Source organism: Falco naumanni, chromosome 11 (assembly GCF_017639655.2).
Source record: "Falco naumanni isolate bFalNau1 chromosome 11, bFalNau1.pat, whole genome shotgun sequence".
In the NCBI taxonomy this organism is placed as follows: domain Eukaryota; kingdom Metazoa; phylum Chordata; class Aves; order Falconiformes; family Falconidae; genus Falco; species Falco naumanni.
This window is the reverse complement of record NC_054064.1, coordinates 27,413,988-27,430,720: the sequence shown is the minus strand read 5'-3', so window position 1 is coordinate 27,430,720 and position 16,733 is coordinate 27,413,988. Positions and strand designations below refer to the sequence as shown.

The window sequence follows — 16,733 nt, the reverse complement described above, 5'->3', positions numbered from 1 at the left end:
TGAAGGATTTACAAACAACATTTACAAGATTGAAGCACAAAACAGAGGTGTGAGAAAGAACAATAAACAAAGAGCATCACATAATGTCTTTACCAGCTGGCATCAATTGCTGGAGAATTAAGACACCTCTGGCAACTACCTGTGCTAAAGCAGAACCCAAAAAGTTATTTAACGAGGTTAAAGAATAAATGCATTGTATGGACAAGGGCTTCTTCAGATTTATCACCTACAAAAGTACAATCACCTAATTCTTTCATTTATAGCAATCCTTGCTGAGTAAGTACATGCAGCGTAGTGATTTTCTTTGTTGGCCTTTAACTAATATTAAAGTGATGCAGTAATGACTTAACCTTCTTGAATATGTATTGAGTTTCAAGTCATCCCTTTTTATATGAGAAGAAAGGTTATTTGCATCGATTTCTGTTTGCATGAAATAAGCTTATTTTCTCATTCACCATATGCCTTGAACACTAATTAAAAGTGTCACTTTCTTCTAATGTAAAAACGTAATCATTTAGTAAATTAAGTATTCTTGGCTTTTCGGTCTTTATGATAATCTATTTAAGGACTTTTTATTTCCAGGTAACTTCAGTGCTTTGATCACCACACACCCCTCTGACTTTAATAAAGAGAAATGTTTTATAAGTACACTTTTTTTTTTTCAAAATAAAAAGAAAGAGTCTGGAAGTGCATCTTTAAGGACCCACACTTCTCTTACCCTGAGGCAAATCCATCCAATCAATATGAAGCCATTCACATGCCACCATCTGCCAAGCTGTAGAGCAATGTGACTGGAACAGACCTCTTATAAAGCAGCAGTGGTCTCATTTTCAGTCTATTAGGGAAGCGCCAGAGCTCTCATGTGCAAGGACACAAAACTAACTCAAACCTTCTCACACCAGTTTCTCTGTGCACTGCTGCAGAACTCCTGTAATTTTTGCTGCTTGAGTTTTCACGCTAATCAAAGCAAGAGGGAGGAGAAAATGACAAGTAACAGCCCTATTTCACTGCAGTACAAAATAAAGAACTCAGTTTAATTCTATCCTAATATGATTATAGTAAACCATTTAAATGCTGCTGCCTGTGAACTACAACCTGGCATTTTCCATAACCTCATTTTCCACTCTTCCTGAGGACTAAACATTTACACCTAGAACTGTATTATTCATTTCTAAGACATTCCTATCAAAGTTAATATTTAATTCTGATCAAAGAGTATTTTGTTGTTTGACAGATGGGAGGGTGCAGGTGGATGATGAACAAAGGAGATGCATGCAAGAGAGTTAAGAGATGGATTTGAACTACAAAGTGATTTAATAGAAGGCAATGGGCTGGGAGAGGACATTACACAATGCAAGCACTAGGGTTTGCCCTATGCAGTAATTCAAGAACCTCTGCAGAAACAGCCTCCAGTTCAAGATACCACATCAACACTACCTTTAACAACACTTAGCTTACACACAGCCTTTTCATCACCTGATCTCATAATAATTTAAAATAACCTCCACATTCTATACCACCAGCAAATTCACTGCATTACTAACTAAAACAGAGCAACAGAAAGGAACATGAAGGGGTGCAAGCCCCTAATGAATGTACACAGAGAGAAGAAATGAAATATTTTAACCATCCATGAAGTAAGAAGCAAATGTGAAAAGCTAAATGTGCAATTCAGAGGTGGTGAAAGTCAAACGCAGGTGAAAAAGCTACAGCCAAATTGTTCGTTGCACTTAACCCAAAGTCAGACTTCAGGAAGAAACAACAGAAAATCAGTCCCATTAAGCAGACTGCCCTTCTCTGTATGTGTGTGCAGGAGACAGGATGGACCAGGGGAGGGAAAAACAATGGCTGGACAGGTTATTTACCTATTACAGTAAGGTTTTTTCCCCTCCTGTTTGAACAGTTTACAATCAAGTGTATATATAAACAACAACATAGTTTATTTGGCTACTGAATAGTTTAAAAAACAGCCAGCAAAGTACACACCCTACCAACTGCCCTGTGGAAGTTACACACGAGTGGGTGACTATGACTGTTAGCACTGCATGACACTGAAAATCTTCCTCAGGAAGCTGCTCTTTAAGGTTAGTGAATTCATGTATTTGAGGAAAAGAAGTCAGATTAAGTTTTCACTACAAAATATGTAAGTCATGATACTCAAACACTACCCACAAAAAAAAAAAAAAAAGGAAAAAAAAGGCAAGACTGAAATACCATACACTTTTTGAGGAATTAGTAGGTGAAAAAGATGACTGATATGGTTTGGAGCTTTTTAGTTTCTTTTATTTTATGATCTTCTTGGGAACGCAGGGACCCTGCCCCTGCTGTGGACCCCACTGACAAGCTGTACAAGTACACTGCATCAAGCAGCAGAGCTATCTGGTGCATGGAGATTCTTCTTGATGCTAGGGAGATTAATATGCCACGGATCTACCTGGAAACACTATCACCTTTTTGACTGTGACCAGGAAAAAAAAAATATTAAAAAAATCAAACTAGTAGATCTAGCTCCTTAAAGAGGTCTGGAATGGAAAGATGCTAGATGCAAAACCAGACAAGAAATTCCTCCTATATACTTGCAACCCTTAATGAGGAATTTAGATACACGAAGCTTAAGAAAGTAATCACAGTTCCCACAGAAATAACACTTCAGCTGCTTTTGCACAAATACACTATTTAATGTTGCTTGCCCACTTTCTCTTTCATGCCTTATGAGATGTGCTATTTGGATGCTGCATAGCTGCTCTAAGTATCATACACCAATTTTCCAAAGATGTGTATTTGCAAATCCCACTGTGGATACTTATGCTTGAATGCTGGGAGACTGGAAAAAAATTCTCCAGGGCACACCAGAACACAGAGGTTACAAAATGAATAGATGTAAATAGCTCTGATGGTGAGAGAAGTCTTAAGTGATAGGAACCACATCCTCATTTTCCAAACTGTGCCCAGAAAGCTGGGTATCTACACACATTTAGGCACGCATGTATGTCAGTGAATCACAGGAAGCTTTTGCTGAGGTTAATGTCAGGGTACACACCTACCAGGGATGTGGGTCAGCATCTCTGCTACAATGCAGGAAGGATTTGGAGAAGATGATTCAGCACCTTCCCAGAATGTCCGAAGGCCCGTGATGTCCTTGGCACCTTAGCTCCTTGCTCCTCTTCTGTCTCCTAACTAACGTTTTGCAAAACACAGCATCCACTCAGTCGCACAGTACATCTTGTCTGGCCAATTTTCAATACATTTTAAAGAACCCACAGTCAGTGCTGGAAGAGTGAAAAGCAAACGACAGTATACGCTAGGTAAACATGTTAATACAGCAGTAAGAGATACCAGCAATTCTTTTCTCCCTTCCCAGTTCTCTTACTTTTGGCTCAGGAATATATATTTCAGTGCTTTCAGTTCCCTGATTTTGTTTTCTTCCGTTTAAATTTAGAGATGTTAAAACTTAAGATTAAACATCAGACACCCTAAATTCTACAGCTTGCTTTCCCATCACTACAAGCAGGATTCAACCCTACATACAGACAAGAGTTAAAATGTTTCTGCATTGATATTTTGTATAATGCAGTTAGTAAAGTTTCAACTGAGCACAAATGAAGACTTTTCAAAGATTTATGACTGCATTTTTAAAATGTATTTACTTGTAAATAATGAAAGGACCTAGACACTGAAGAACTCTAGACTTACCAGGGAGATTTACATGAGATCAGCCATTTTTAATGTGCCTATGCATGAGCACAAAAACCCTCATAAAAAAATGTGAACAGGGTCTTTCAACAAGCATTGCCTAATTTTAGGAAAGTTGATGCATTCACTTTAAACTAATCTGTAATACAGCGTGCTATACACCTTGCACTCAGGCCAAATAATATCAATAACAAGAACAAAGATAAAAACCTGAAAGGGGGATTAATGTGCTGATGTTTCCAAGCTTTGAGACAGCGATCAGAAAAAGATCTGGGGAAGAGTATGAGGTGGCTGGATCAGAAGAGAGGTACAGCAGGAATCAAAACAGACCTACAAACAGCATGCAGAAGGGTTATGTCTCCTGCAACTTTGCAATTACACAGGAAGGATGCAGAACCAGGGAAGATACAAAAGAGAATAAAGACAACAAAAAGTATCAAAAGCTATTAATTATCCCAATTACTTCTTGTTAGAACCTCTGGCACTTACACACAGTATTTTAGTAAGAGTAGGCAGAATGCAAGTAAGTATTACAATTTCATATATAAACCCCCCTCATAATCACATCTGGGCAAACCCTATAACGGAACCTATCCCCAAACCCAGGGTGCTTAAAAGGAGAAAGTTTAAAACTGCTTAACTGAATAAATCAAGCTTGCCTCATGCTCTGAAGTTTACACTTGTATTTGCAAGTCTCAGGGCTTGTGAAAAGCTTCCCATGTACATAATTTTATTCTACTCCTTGAGAAAAAAAGTTAAATAAGCTGCACCAATAAGGTACCCCAAAACTCAGCGATAAACAGCTCCCTCATGAACATGGCTCACACAACTCTCTAGTGCCTAATTCAAATTACAGAAGTGACAATTTTATAACCATAAGGAGAACAAAGGTAAAATACAGAGAGGGTAGAAGTTAGAAAAAACCTGCATAGACACAGCATTTAAGAAAGAACCAATGCTAACTCTGAACTCTCCTTACTGACACACAAGTAGGAAGGTTCTAAAGAAAGGCAACTAAATAAGTCACCCGTGGCTCCTCTTTTTGCTCTCTACAGTTCACAGAGCCAGTGTCTTAGAATCTGGACGACCCCTGTCAGGAAGCCCTAAGGTTTTCCTGCCCAGATTCACACATTTCCATATGCATTTAGGGTTTTCTTCAAAATCTTCTTTGCAAAGTGTCAGATACATCTTAGCAGATGATTTTTAGCTTCCTTTAAAATAGGGCAGATGAAGAACAATGGGTATTTTTAGCACCTTCTAAAAAAGGAAACACATTCAAAAATATGTTCAGCAGCTACAAAAATTGTTTGAAGCCTAACCTTCCTAATAAATATCTTTGGTTACAATTACTAAGAAATGCATATTTGGTGCTTGGGTTCCAAGGGATCTATCTGTACAGATGAGCTGGAGAAGTTGGTAGGTTAGGACCCAAGACAATTTACTTCTGTTCTGAACTGCCTCTTCCACAGCCACATGCTGTTAAGTTTTTCTCACTACTTCAGACCAACTTAACTCGATAGGCAGGAAAGAGAGGTGAAGCAGTAGCCAGGCTGCTTTTGTTTTTACCAGTCTGTGGACAAAACCCATACATGACAGGGTGAGCTCTACCAGTCCAGGGGTAGCATGGATGAATTTACCTCACCTAAGATTATACATGTGCAGGGGAGCTCATCTCTCCAAACCCCCTTGCACAAGCAATTATGAGAAGTGGTCACTTCCAAGGCACAATTCATCTGTTTTGCTCTAGAAACCTCTTCTGGAGTAAGATGAATCATGGTCTTGACTTCACTGGCTGTGTGTTAAGCAGATCTCCAGCAATGACCAAGGGAGCCTAGCTCAGGTAGGAAGTCCACCTTTGGTTAGACCAGTCCTACCACAGGTTGACCAGGTGTCCAAGGCAGATGGTCTCCAGTTGACGCTCACCTAGATGCAAGTAAGTTTACCTGAATTTTGGCAGCTCTTAACACCACAGTGTAATCTTTTCTGTAACTCAGCACAGCCATTCTTAAGTACAAGTAGTGATTCAAAGAAGGCAAGCTCCAGACAGTCCAGGGAACCAGACCACAGACTGAGACACAATGCCAACACTAAATGCACACGTAACAGCTACACCAAGCAAATCTTCCAGGACTATGCTGGTCTGTACATGGGAAAGCCTAACATATCTGGAAGCACATAAGGCACATGTCCATCCTACCAAAAGAAAAACCCACCAAGGCCTATTTCATGAACTCTACACTAGATGCTCTCTCTTCAGTAAGGGAAGCTTTGATTCTGGACCGTAACTACAAACAGCAGAAGCCTCAAGAAAAAAAAAGATTCTAGTACATCCAATTTATGACTGTTGGGAGAAGCAACAATCACAGCAAAACAGCTACTCTGAAAACCTATCCAGCTACAGGCCATCACCCTGCAGTTTAAGAGTATTTTACTCCATTGCTTGAACATTTATATTCTTCCAGGCAGTTTTCCTGATGTTTTATAAGGATTCCCCAATGCAACAACAAATGATCTTTCTTTTAATAGTATCACTGGATGCACTGTAACCTGCATCTAGGGACATCCTGCTCTGCTCAGATAAAACTTAATTGTTCTGATATCGAACTATGAAGGAACTTTAAAACTCTCCTAATAAATGAAACAGGCCTCTATTTTTAACATTTTCCATAGCCCCAAAGCCTACAGGAGCACACACACAAAAAAATAATCAAAGTACTATTTCAAAAGAGCATGGATAACCAACATACACCTAGTGAACAAATAACATGTGACACCACTTAAAGTAAGATATTAGATATTTTTTCTGCTGTGGTAGAGGTCCTACTTCTGCAGGTAAAGGAAAACCAGAGATCAGTGATGACGTGAAACATTTCACAAAGAAAAATTCAACTGCTCGCAACAACTGGCAAAATCCCACAGCCTGTCTGTATTGTCTCTTTCCCCAGATTACTTCCTTCAGTTTCTACTACCTGAATGGTCTTTTGCCGTCTGTCAAAAGATCAGGCAGTACAGGTGCACGCCACAATATACCATGGTTTAGCAGTGGAAACTTCAGCTCATTACCTTTTTGGTTAATGGCACAATTTAAGGCACAATGAAAATCAGTTAATTCCACTAACCTCACTGGTAACTGCAAGATGGTCAACATTGAGGAGGCGGCCAATTAGGCACTATCATCTGTTCAGGAAGACACCCTCTTCAGCTGCTTCGGAGACTATCCCAGGCTGCTGGGTTATGACATAACTTTATCTATTCCTGCCTTTGCCACTTCACAGCTGCCACATGCTAGGGCACAAAACCTTTGATGCTTAGAAGACTCCTACTAGCACACAACACTCATCAGCTACCTGGACTACACACACCAAGCACCTTGTTTCTCTCTTTCTGTTGGCAACTATCAGGTCATCCTAAGTTTAAGACTCTGGCCTTCACCACGAAGAGCCTCCGTACACATAGCCTGTGCCCACAACACCACAGTCTACAAAAATGTCCATGATAAAGACTGCAGCTCTGCACATGTTGCTGACGGATGCAAATTTTCCTCAGGTTAGGAACTCCCTTAATCTCATCACTTGCTATCCATGTGGAAATCAGGGTCAACCTTTTCTTCTGTATCATGATAGTAATTTATTTTTTTAAAAAAAGATCTGTCAAAACTAGATGCTATTGCACAGATTTTGTAAGATTTTAAGTAATGAATGAAGGAAAAAAAACCACCGTGCAAATACAGTTACATCAACTATGCAAACCAAAGTAAGACCAGATACTAAAAATGAATGTTGGGAAAAAAAACATTTAAGTGTACACAGCAGTATTTTGCTCCAAATGCTTCCATAAGATCCTGACAGAAATAACTTTAAAAACATTGCCATCAGGCTTAATGAACACTTTATTTAAGAAACCAGAAAAAACTTCTTAATTTCTACACAAGAGACTACTTGTAAGGTTCAGATTAAGATGGACAGGCCAGATGCTCTGGTGTACCCAGCTTGCTCATCAGCACTTTCACATCCTGTCCACAAACTCAGCCTAACCATTCTGCTAAAGTGTGACGGCTGAGCATCAAAACTGATGGGTTAACAGAAAGCAGACAAAAAAGCACATCGGCTGATGACAGCCCCATACCACAAGGGGATCCCAAATGCGTTGTTCAACACTACATAAGCAACATAACCTGGCAAAATTTCAAACAGGTTTCCAGTAGAATGATCTGCTGAGAGTAAGCAAGGAGGAAGGCCTGGGGCCATGCCACTGCCAGGTGTGCCCCTGGGTCTTGAGTGTCCAGATCAGTCCCACCTGCAGCTTCCACCACCCCTGGTCCAGGTACTCCATTTAAGCTCAGGGCTGGGCCACAGAGGTAAAAAAAAGTAATCCAACCTTTCACTTTGTAAGGAGACCACTTTACCCTTGAGAAAATGGATGGAAAAAGCAGACAACGGACTGCATATGTCCAGCTGTAATCACTGTAATACCTCTCTGGAGTACAAGGCTGGGATTTTTGACATCATAACCATTTACAGGGCAAGACTGTTATGTACAGTGACATGCACACAGATCCAAAAAGTGTCTGTACTACATGCAGCATACTAGTACTACAGATGATTCAACTATGTGGTTCCATAAGGGTAGCTGGTGCTGGGTGTTACTAACCCTGCTTCAGTACTCTGTTCAGCGAAGTATTCTCAGTAGCTAGACCATCTGGGTAAAGGGAACAACCTATGCCATCACAGCACACAGAGCCTGGGGCTGACCTTCATACTTCCCTCCACATACCACCAGAGGACAAGAGGAGAGAAGTCTGGCACCAGTTTCTTTCCTTTCTGCTACCAGAAGAAGGTATGTGGGCTGGAAGGCAAGTTTCTCAGCCCTGCAGTCACATTGCCAGCTGTGGCAAATGTGGAGTGGCAAATTCTCTTCCTCCTAAGGTCCCACCGGTGAAGTGGGAAATTTGGCTGTGCTGTTAGTATTAAGATATCACAGGACTGACTTACTGGAAAGAAGAGAGGCTTCACAAATCATGTGAAAGAATAAAATCTCCTGACATTATTCACAGCCAGTGTAAATTACTTGGACTGGAAAGTGCCCAGCATGATATGAAATTGCATTGCAAATATACGGTGTTTGCTGCTTTTGATCTTCTTGCTCCTTCCTCTGTATCACATATCTGCCAAGGGAAGCTACTATACACCTACCTGGTAGACATTCCTGCAGATTCTTTCTACATACCTACACATAGGTCCTAGTCCTCTCTTTTTCTAGGCACACCATTCTTCCAGGATCTGCTCTTCTGCTCAAGAAATACCACATTCCCTCCCAAGAATGGAAAAAAGGCAAAACAAACCACCCAAACCAACTTGCTCAATGCACTACTAACTTCAGAAAATGCTACTTTTGCCTTCTCTACCAATACCTTTTTCATCTGTGATTCCTTGGCCACTTTCATCTACCGTGTTTATTAATTTCATCTGACTACCACCATGCCAAAGCACAACTGCAGAGGACAGTCCTGGTACTGCCCTGAGCTCTGCACTTACATGAGAGCCTAAGAGCTCCAGTGAGCCAAGCACAAAGCCCGGTGTGGAGGACAGAGCGAGAGGAAACTCACAAGGAGAAGCATCTGAATGAATAAAGTGGATGTTTTCCTTAGAGCAGTTAAGTTCAGCTATGAGTACATTAACAGAAAGGCTTGTATTGCAAACACCAACAGACAACACACAGCTCAATTCCACCAAAAAGTAAATTGCCTAGATTATGAGATGCTGCCTAGGATGTCAGTAAGTTTGTATACAAAGTGCTTTATCTCTTCTCATCATAGCATGGGTGAAATCTTCTTCCATATATCAAGGCTTCTAGCAGGAACCCTGTCCCATGGAAACAATGCTTCTCAAAGGTTTTGGTATTCAGTTTTACTGCTGTGCAATTCCCTTCTATCGAAGGGATGAGCTCAAATTAAGGCTCTTCATTGATGTTTGGTTTTGCAAAGCTTGTAATAGTTTAGCAACTTTGAAAACTTCCACCTTTCTGTCATCCATTCAAGACTTGACGGTGGGTTAGAAAGCTATTAAGCAAGGAATACATGACCAACAGACAAGCAGGATAGGATGAGGACTTTTTTTTTAAAGAAAACTAGGAAAAAAACCAAACAAAAGCTATTAAAAAACACATCTACTTGAATAAAGAACAAAGATTAAAAACTATTGGCAAGTGACAGACCTGGAAACAGGAGTCCGAGTATCACACCAGCTTTTTATCAAATCTTCTGTAAATGAAGCTTGCTAATCTTGGATCTAGAAACAGTAATAACCTCTCTAGCAAAGCCATGGGTGCTTCATACACCTCTGTAGCACAACCTGGACTGGAGCCACCAAACCCTGTTAGCACATCTCGTAAGCAGTGTAGCAGTCACTCTTCTGCAAACCCACAGGAGACTGCACACAAACAGCCACCACGTAACTCATCATATCCCTTAACAAACTGAAGTAGATTAGCTGGGGTATTATTACTTCCATAAATTGGCATGCATGAGGAGGTGAGATAAGCCTTCTGTAACCTACAGCTAGGTCTACAGCAGAGGGTGGGCTTTAGGATCCTGTGTCTGGTAGCAGAATCTTCCCAGGAAGAGGTTTTGAAATTTTGTGGGCAGTGCACACAGGAGACAGGGAAGTTTTCTTTGCCGCAAGGGTGCCAGACCTTCTCTTTTGATCTAGAAATCTCCTCCAATAAAAAGTATTTCTATTAAACCATAACCATTTTTATACACCTTAGAAAATCTGGGGTTCTTGCATAACCAGTGAGCAACAGTTTAGCCAAAGGTTACTGCAACTAAAGAAACTGATAAGGATGTCAAAATGCATTAACTGGTGTCAAAAAACTTGCTAAAAGAAATCTGGAATTATGCATTTGTAGAAGAAAAACACAAAAGCATACACAGTGAACACACATGTTGGGAAGGTCAGGAAATCCACTGTTTATATATCACCTATAAGAAAGCATCAGCATATAGGTATTTGTACTATAGCAAGCCAGTGTGCCTAACTGAAACCTGTCTAAAAACAAGGGCAGACAAACTTGCACAGCAGGAAGGTGCAAAGACTTTTTAGCTATACATTGCATGCAAGTATGGAGGACGATGGTTCATATAAAATCAACTGCGTTGGAAATAGTGCATGAAATCCCAGAAGTGACAAAACTACTAGTCAGTGAAGAAAATGAAAGGAGCCAAGTGGAAGAAATCAATCAAGAAGAAAAAGTAAGCTTTTTTTTTTAAATAAAGGCAGGCAAGAGGCCAGATAACATAGAGGGACACACATGGAGGGGAAAAAAAACCAACCAAACAAAAAAAAAACCCACAAAAAAAGTATAGCTTTATCTAGAAGTACAGCAAGTGATAAATTTGATAATAAACTAGGAAGTAGGGACAGATTTGCTCCAAACTAAGGAATGACAGCAAGCAGTGAGGGATGCAAACAATTTTTCTTGCACTGGAGAAAAAAAAAATCTCCTAATGCAAATGGATGAGCTGATTAACAAAGCTTGCAGAGACTGTTGTGAAAGACGGTGAATGGAGAGAACCCGAGGGAGACACTAAGAGCATGTAAACCAAATCAGGGAGCAGCTGACTGCATTCAAAAGGCAGAGGCTACCGGAGCACTCAGAAATAAGAAAACAAGAATATAACCTAGGCTGCATGAAGCACCAGTAAACATACTGAAGTAGATGGCAATAGGAAGCATCTGTTCAACATAATTCTTAAACTGGAGAAGTATCAAGGGTTTTACAAATAATACTATTTTTATTATTAGTTTTTATAATCACAGGGAAGCACCAGCATGCTTATTTTTACTGAAGTCATACAAAATGCACATAGAAACTTGTTTTTCAGTACTAAAACCCAACTGTTTAAAGGTGGGAAAAATCCTTATTTTATGGAAATCCCAAACCCTGTCTCCCATACATTAACTTTAAATCATTATGGAAACAAAGGCTGCATATTTCCTCTATTGTGAGGATACAGAAGCATGTTACTTTCTTTGAAAATAGTTTACTATGTCAATGAAATTGCAGAGGCTTCTGTGCACTTCAGGGATTTCAAACATTGCATCAATTATCTGAATAAGTAATGAAAAGACATTATGAACAAAATGGTTCACCAAGCCTGGTTCACAAGTCAATTGTTTTTTGAATCCAGTAACATACTGTAATGTTTGACATGTTATTTCTTCTCATGAGAGGTTAGGATTTTTCTGTGGTTCTATGCCATACTCGCTGCAAAGAGTTTGGGGAGAAAAAACAAGCTGATAAAAATATAAAAAGCTGCAAGTAGTACAACAGACATTAGATCCTCCACTATAACCCTCTTTCCACACCAAAAAACCCACTGGAACTGAAACTCTGAAGTCCATCCAAAGGGGTAATATGAAAATCTCACCAGCAGTTCAGGCTAGTGATAAGCAATTTAATGCTTTAAAATTCAGTCTTTGACAAACTGGCCTAGGTCACAGTAGAACATGAAATGTCTGTTTGTTGAGCTATCGTTTCCAAAGAGTCTCTCTTACCGGCACCTGGAAACAGAGCAAGCATAAGGCTGATTATCATTTCCGTAACCCCCAAGGAAAACTATCATGCAAGACGTCTGAGTAAGAGCAATGCTGTTCGAAGGCAGCATTCATAAACAGAACAAAGACTAAACCAAAGGCTAAACAAGAACATCATAATTAACAACTACAACCAAACTTTTAATTAAGATATGTAAGAAAAATCAAGGAGAGCTAATTAAAAAAACACCAGCGTATAGACTTTCTTAGAAAAATCTGAATTGGTACTGTGAAGTAAACAGGCTAATTGGAAGTGACCACAATTATTCTGTCACTGTTACTGAGTTTAGTCATGATTTTTCAGCTTGCTCTTTAATATTACATCTTGTTTGCACTCCTTTGTTGTTTGAATGTTGGATTCTCCCATGGAAATTCTTCAAAAACTGAGCAAAAGTGAAGAAAATACCACAGAGATTTAACTTTGTATGACAGGCATATTTTGTCATTACTTTTGAGACACTCTTTTCTGCCTAGGACAGTATTATTATTATAGGGCCAGAATTATAATTATACACTCCTCTTACTTGTCTTGAACAAATGCAGTTACTGCAAACAGATCCTGATACATTACTACATCAATAATGCTATACTCCATGTGTTTTTCTTTTATCCAGGCAGCTAGGCCAGTATAAAAATATGGTGCGATTTCACACAGATCTTGCTGTTCGGTATGAACTTCCCTTAAGGCCTAAAAGCAGTTACAGATAATAGGAATCTAACTGGCAATATTAAGGTTTTACTACTTTCCTCTTATATACTACCCTTCCATGAAAATACATCCATTCTCATTACTTTTGCCATTCTTCAAAACTGTTACCGGGCTGATTTGAACAATAAGTTAGTTAATGCTGATAGAAACAAGCAAAGAAAAATGCTGACAGAACCTAAAGTTATTTAAGAACTTATTTGCTACACATCTATTTCCAGAAAATTAACGAAAGTTGCTGACTCCCAGCTGTAAACATCCCAGGTATACCTAGGTGAAATAAAAATGGGTAAGAAAGGAATTCCCACCCACAACCCCAGAATGCAAACAGCAGAATTATTTGCAATCAACAACTTCTGCCTCTCCCAACAGTGCTGGCATGAAACCCAATGCCCTATTGAGATACACACCAACTGTTTCAGCTTAGTAAAATCTTAGGAGGAACTACCTTTCATAAAACTATTTCTGCAGCTATGTGGAACCAAAACTCTACTTTTTAAAATATGATCTTACATTTAATACAAATTGACAGGCTTTTAGAAAAGTTCTGTTCTGGTATATCAGTGCACGTTAGCCCAATGTAACCCTTGAACTACCTCGGAAGAGTTTGCTGCCCACAGCAATGTTTTTCCTGTGCCCGTTTTTAAAATTAGAGGCTGCATGTCCACCACTGGACTGCTGCCCTGCCTGAATCTTTCGGGCTATTATGGCTGCAGGGTGTCACCTCTTTCTCCTCCACAAAACCAGGGTATCCCGAATCTGTAAAGCAGTCTTATTTTAGCTAATGCCATAGCACACCTCTTACTTTAAAGTCATTCATTTTAAACTTTTAAATTTGAGGCATTTCTTTCTTTGTACCATGACAAAAATATATAAAAAGTCCTTCCTGTATAAGGCTAAAAGAAGTTGTGTGTTTCAAAACCCGTTTAAAATTTAGAAAAAACCCATACATGCCCATGCCATGTATCTCACTAGCCATGCTGAACTGGAATGGCACAGTAATCTCCATTTCCCCAGATCATTCCCAAGCTTCTCTACTGCCAAAGCTAGACAAACACTTTCTCCCTGGTCTACATTTTTCTGTTCAATAGGTGGAGTAAAGTAAAAGGCTTATTTCTGTGCAAAGGCTTCTTCTTCTGCATAACAATAAGCCTCACATTATAATTGATTTTTTTTCCAAATGTCATTTAAATTATTTTGGTATGATTTATCTTTCCTTTTTCCTAAAACATCTCAGAATATTAACAATGAAATAAATGTAGTAATACTCTAACATCTTCAAACATTACCCAATTTAAAAATCTAATTTACTTTTCATCATTTAGGCTTCCTTACTGTTTTGTATGTCACTCAGTGTGGATAGTAAAATTAGACTATGAATTCCATTTTTGCTTTGCATATGCTGCAGGTTCTGCCTCTCAACCGCTAGAACAGCATTCTTGTTTAAGGTTTCAATACTGTTCTGGACTTTTTAAATTAAAAAACAACATGGGAACTGCTTTAATTTTATTAAAATACTCTACTGCTCTCCCTGGTCCTTTTTACAGAAACGACCAGGTGTTGGCACAAACCTAAACCTCCAACGTACCTGTTAAATAGTATTATGTGGCCTTCTATTAATACAGAGAGACAACAGAAGCCTTAAATGGTGTTGAGGGTGCCATTGTGTACAATGACTTTCCAACCAAGTCAGTGGGAGACCTGCTTTAGAACAGACAGACAAACCGCACAAGTAATGTGATATGAATTATCCTACTCTTTACTTTGGTCAAATTTAAGATGATTTATCACTGTAATCAGCCCTACTTCCAAGTCTCCACAGCCAGTATGTGCCTACAACTCCTATTCAAGATGTGCCATCACACTTAAAAAGCACATTTAGAGACGTATGTATTCTTTTAACACACATGTTCATTGATAACACTTTAGCAATGTAATTTTTTTAATTTTATATTATATGGAATAACAAGGAAAGAAAAGTTTCCAACTATACCAAAGCTACCCTTCTAGTATCATGGAATACTCAGCATTATCAGCCCACTGCAGGAAAAAAAATGCTACTGGCACAAAACCAGTACTAACTTCCATAGTAAGTATTATGCAATTAAAACTATACTGTCATGGGTAAAAATTTTAATTAAAAACACCTTAATTGCGCTAATCACAGTAAACTAGATTGAGCCTGGAACGCTTACATTCTCCACCACGTATATATACAGAAATAAAGAGAAACCATTTGCACAGTCATTACGCCGGTGAACGTAACCTTCTCTTTCCTGGTTCTTACGCATTTGATGCAATCAAGCCACTAAACCTACTCAGTCATTAGAGGCGGTTAGCCGCGGCGGCCCGGCGCACAGCTCCCCGCCGCTCCCGCCCGCAAGCGGCGAGGCCCCCAGCACGCCCCCGCCGCACCGGACTGCGGGGGGGGGGGGGGGGGGAGGGGGATACCGGCCTCTGGCCAGCCCGCCGCGGGGGCTGGCTGCACAACAGCACTCCGGAGCATAGCTTTTTCCTCAAAAAAAAAAAAATTAAGGAAAAAATCCCACATCTTTAGATGCGGAAGAAACGCAGCCGGGCTGCGCGGGGCCGGCGGGCCGGCCGCCCCCGAGCCCTGCCGGGCAGCACCGCCCGAGGCCCCGCCGGGCCGGCCCGAGGCGCGGCCCCGCTCCGGGCTGGCAGGACCCCGCTCCGGGCAGGCAGGACCCGCAGCCGTTCGACGCCCCGAGGGGGGCTCTTCCCCCGCGCGGCGGGCCCGCCGCCACAACCCCTCCGTGGGGCGCGGGCACTCCCCCCGCCCCACCGCCCACGCCCCGGCAGCCCGCACAGAAAGGGCGGAGGAGGGGGCAGAACACACCAGCACCCCCCTCCCCGCCGCCATCCCGGAAAATTACGTTTTTTCCTCCGTTCCCGCAGCTGCCGGTGCAGCGGGGCCCTCGCTCCCGTGCGCTCACCCTCCGGCAGCACTTTGGGGGCCGGGGCGAGGGAGGGGGGCGGGGGTGGGGAAGGTGTTTCCTCACCGCGCCTCGGACTCGCATCATCTGTCGGAGCGGGAGGGGGGGTGGGGAGGAGCAGCACGCGACGACAGCACGTGGCGGTGGCGGGCACGGGGTCTCCCGCGCAGCCGGGGCGGGGCGCGGCGCAGCGTTACGCGGCAGCGTGAGGTGGCGCCCGAGGCGGGGGGGCCGGGGTGGGCTTTTTACCTCACAGGGGCGCGCTGCGAAACCAGCAGTGGCGGGGGCGTTGGTAGGGGTGGGCGTGGGGCCGGTGGGGGGCGGGTCGGTGAGCCCACGGCGGTTGGTGGGTGAGGGTGAGCGCCGGGGCCGGGGTAACATACCCAACCGGTGTGTAGAGCTCTGCTCCCTCCCGGGGCCGCGCAGCATCCAGGTGCCTCACGAGTTGGAAACGAAAATAAATGAAGTGCAACCGGCAGGAAGAGGTTTGTTCTGGTTCTCTGCTTGGAGGTGCTTCCCCTGCTGCTTTTGACCAGGTCCGTGACCCTCGCCGATAAAGATTCACGAAAAATTTTGAGTAGGTTAAAAAGCCTCTGTTTCAATCAATGCTCAAGGAAAAGATAAGATGATGTGACACAAATGTATGATCGTGTGCCACAAATAGAACGTTGTGGGAAGCTTTCCCTTAAACATAAGCTTTGTCCTATATTTTTTGAAACAGTTTATTTCCTTGCTGTGTAGGTCATTCTTAACATTAGGCTAAATTTAGCTGAAGATACACCAACA

The 16,733-nt window shown here is 41.5% G+C and overlaps 1 protein-coding gene across 1 annotated transcript in view; it reads right to left on the bottom strand.

Moving 5' to 3' along the window:
* Window positions 1–15,969, bottom strand: part of ELAVL4 (ELAV like RNA binding protein 4) — an 83,134-nt gene extending 67,165 nt beyond the window's left edge. Inside the window, exon 1 of the mRNA XM_040611180.1 lies at window positions 15,888–15,969. The gene's annotated coding sequence lies outside the window, so the exon portion shown is untranslated. The remainder of the gene's footprint in view (window positions 1–15,887) is intronic.
* Between the last annotated feature and the right edge of the window lie 764 nt (window positions 15,970–16,733).